General features: G+C 36.2%; 1 long non-coding RNA gene across 1 annotated transcript; it reads left to right on the top strand.

Moving 5' to 3' along the window:
• The first annotated feature begins 2,782 nt into the window (after positions 1 to 2,782).
• On the top strand, positions 2,783 to 4,364 carry LOC110857940. The gene is made up of 2 exons (XR_002548719.2): positions 2,783 to 3,554; positions 3,620 to 4,364. It is a non-coding gene; the product is annotated as an uncharacterized LOC110857940 (long non-coding RNA).

Genomic DNA, 4,364 nt, shown 5'->3' on the forward strand with positions numbered 1-4,364 from the left:
TTATTCTTCACATATTTTTCTTCATCTCACGACTGTTCGCAACACATACTAACATACTCTTAAAACCGTTCGAAAACTGCACAACTATCGTTATTTCGGCAAACATTGGCCAATTACACTTTGTGCATCCCCTCATATTCGTCACACATCTTGGACGTCACCCCAATTTCGCAAAGAACGGATCCCAACTTTCAACATTGATCAGACTACGCGAGCCAATAAGATTCTGCTGGGCCTTCCTATTCTTCGAACCAGAAGAGGACCCCATAGTCAAGAAAGTTATTGACAATTACTTATTTCGAAAAGATTCCCTAAACTTACCAAGAGATTCGTTTAGAACAATTTACCATTTCGCGCCTTTTATACCGGAAAGGTTACCTACACAGTTTATTCTTTGGATTACAAAAATTCCGCAACAGTTTAAACGTGTCTTTGCACGGTATTCGAGTAACGTTATTTTAGACGTTAGAGAATTTATCCTTCTCTCATTCAGCGATTTTGAAAACAACAATCTGAAATTTCAATATCACAATCGGTACTATGCCACTCACACAAGTTTCATGTTGCCCCAATGGATTGAAATAACATGCTCCCCAGCAGAACCAGATATTTGCCTTCATAACTTTGAACTTGTCTCGCATTCAGTCATCTCGTTAAACAAATATTTTTGGGATATGGGGATTTGGAAAGATCCTTTTGAAATGGTAGACGGGTCTCCGTACGAATCATATTTTAATCATACCGCTCTTTTCGATCAAGTTTATACCACATTTTTTCTCCCCGGTAAAATTGCTGATGACTACGAAATCGCAAAGTTATCAAATTTCGATGAATTTATGGGATTCTATTTACTACGAGAATCACTTTTGCAAGGAAACTGGAGCACACCTAATCAACGTCAATCAGAGAAATATGACCTAGGCCAAAACCAAGAATTAGTGTACGGAGATGTCAGAACCGATGTGATTATCCTGGAGAGAAGATCGTTCGGATTTTTATCGTGTCATGGTGTCGGAGTCCATTCGACTCGATTAGCCCCGATCTTATCTCCTTTCGATTATTTAACTTGGACATTCATACTTACCTCGCTCCTGGTAACTGTCCTGCTTCTAAATATTGCGAATCATGCCATCGGCGCGATTAGTTTCTTCTTCGTGATCGCAGTGTCTTTAGAAAATTCAATTCTCGCGGCATATCAAAATATCATGTTCCCCAAAACGCATAAACTCTCGATTCAAATGATTGTCTCAGTTTACCTCCTACTTCTCGGGACCACCCTTCCGGCTTGGTATAAGACCTCCTTTACCATGGAGATGATCGTCCTTCCAGAAATATCCGTTCCTTGGAGGACAATGATGGACGTGCGAAATTTTAAATTTTATATCGCTCTCGAAAGTATTTTAGATGACTTGACCTTGCACAATTTTTCTAAACAAGATCTCCTCGAATTGTTCGATGTTCGAGTTGGTATGGAGTTACACCTTAGAACCAAATTTCAAGGAAATTCCAAAATTCTGCAAGAATATCGCAACGTGGCGAAGACATTGTACGACGGTACATTTATAAATCGAGATAATAATGCGGATCGTCTAATTTACCCGGTCTCGTATTCGGATCCGGACACATTTGTTGAGAAAATATCAACCTGTGAGAAAGTGGGTTATATGGACTCGACAGAAAATTTGGAAAAACTCGTTCCATATTTGAATGATAATAAGAAGGGGAAAATTTTCATGTTGGGCGAGTCAGGATTTTTCTCGTGGTTACGTGGCTGGCAATTTTTTCCCGTAAAAGGCAGCCATACATTTAAGCGTTTCAAGGGCATGGTTTCTTCTGGAATTTATTCACATTGGGAAAAGTGGTATGAAAGAGAGAAACCGGTCAAATTATTTCGACATTATGCGAATTGGAAATTTCCCAAGGTTTCCGGGACGGTGCCAAGACTTGATTTCAATTCGAAGATATCGACAGCATTTGATATCTGTGGTGTCCTATTTTTGTTAAGCTGTGTCGTTTTACTCCTTGAAATGAGTGTTCATGGAAGTGAGATTGGTAATGTGAAAAAGAAATTCAAGCCATAAGTACTTATCATATGATGAATAGAATTAGCCACTAGTAAAAGCATTGACTTTACCGGAGCCTTTTAAAATACCCGAATGACTCATTTTTATAAAGGAATTTTAAAATGCTCCGATAAAAGTCAATTCTTAATCAGTGGCTAACAGTATTCATCACGTAAATTTGATGTCTAACGTATTCTTAATTTTGTCTAAAAACCCTATTGTTAACTTTTCTGGAAAATACATACATTTATTCCCGACTTTCTGATTAATCATTTTTATCCAATAAAAAAGTATGCATTGAACATCCATATGTACATATTTACATATCTCCATTTACAACTTCACAACCGTACATACTTACCTTTGACCCACATACATAAATCTCTACTGTGATGAAGTGGAAACAATGGGAAATTCTATGAATTGCATTCTGACACTCTAAAACTTTACACCACAGATTAGCCACTCTAAACAGCATGACCATACATAATTGACCTGGCACGCGAATTTTCCTCATTCTCTCAAGAATAATTGATTACGGGAAATCGTCATGCCATCCATCGTGGAGTGCATGGTAAATAAACTATTATATATGGTTATCAGGGTGTTATCATGTATGGAATTTTTGGTCAGTTATGCTACATCATCATAAATTGTACTTACCTGACGTAATATCGTGGATCACATGCATGATGATTTCAACTTAACAAACTTCACTTCCATAGTTTGCAATCACCAAATATTCTCCGCTATCAGTGAAACCAGAAGACTCGTGATTATTACACAGTTATGTAAACATTAAAGGGTTTCAAACAAGCTGTTTTATTTGCAAATGGAATAATTAATTAGATTAAAATAATAATTGAAATGTTAGGGAGATATAGTTAGATGCTAGCCATAGGCGTTCATTTACGTACTATTTACATAATAAACATGGCGTTCAAAATAAACATTTCTAAAACAGACCATACGCTAAATACTTATTCAATGTAGTAGTTCACTTGAATGCTTATAATCTAGTAGCTGAATAAATTGCGTAGAATCATTTTACAACCTTTTATGTACACTTCAATGTCCTTGAATGTATAAGTTTTGAATATAGCTTTAAATTAATTTTCTTTGAAATATGTGTAAAAGCACAATTTAGTCAATTTGAAATATTATACTTGTATACTTTAAAAGTACAAGTTTACCCTTGAATTACCTAGATGTGAAATAATACATTAATTCAAAGTGATTTAGGAACCTTGTCTGCACGTAATGATATAAATACCAATATATGCAGCTATGTGAACCTAACAGAGAGACTGCCTGGAAACAAGAAGAATTTTGCCTAACTGTCAGTTGTTGCAGCTAAACGGTCACCTTGCTGACAAAGTCTCACAATGTAGCTTCGCCCTTCGCCAAGGGTAAGGTTGCAAAAAAACTACACAACTTTACACAGTTTTTATTGACAAGGTACAAATTTGTTTGGATAAATAGTCTGGACAAGTAAGCTGATTAATAACCTGTCCCAAAAATAGTCACGATTTTAATCATTTATTTCTTATTACCAGGATCTCAACCCCCTTCCCAAAATAATCTCAAATTTACGCAATGACTGAAAAAAGTACGTCTATCTGCTCCTGGTTTTTAAAACTTTTCTCCTGCATGGCCGACGATTTCGAGGACGAGAAGAACTTTGTCTTCTTTGCGAACAAAAAGAACTGTCCATTTTCGCAACATTCGCGATATCAAACATGGAAAAAATTTCTAGAAGAGAACAAACCTCGATACGAGAACAATTTCAATTTCGACATAAATTTCTGTAACATCCAAGACCAGTATTATCCTTCGAAGGGGTGGAGAAAGTGTCACTTTAGAAAGTACTATTGCCACTTTAACGACTCCCTGTCTGATCTGGAGGAGAAGGAGGAGGACGAGGAGGAGGGTGTGGTGGACTCAAGCCTTGCCAAAAGGGGAGACCAAATACAAACTAATTTTAAAAAGTGTCACTTTAGTTAGACGAATATCAGTATTTTTTGAAATCACTGAATACGTATGCGAAATTTTTGCATCTGCATAAAGCCACTATTTACAGCACCGTTTACTGATCCTTAGTTCCGTCTTTGTGTACGTTTAATTTAGTGTGCGTTTGTTAAATATGTTATAACACGCTGTCAATTTTATTTTAGAATATGCGTATGTTTGTTACTGATATTGTTTAATTAGGTACACGATTAATGAGTTGAATAATATGTACAAGATGAATGTTAACGATGCACAATTTGGTAATGTAATAAACGTTATTTATTATCAGCA

Source organism: Folsomia candida, unplaced genomic scaffold (genome assembly GCF_002217175.1).
Source record: "Folsomia candida strain VU population unplaced genomic scaffold, ASM221717v1 Fcan01_Sc019, whole genome shotgun sequence".
NCBI classification, from domain to species: Eukaryota; Metazoa; Arthropoda; class Collembola; order Entomobryomorpha; family Isotomidae; genus Folsomia; species Folsomia candida.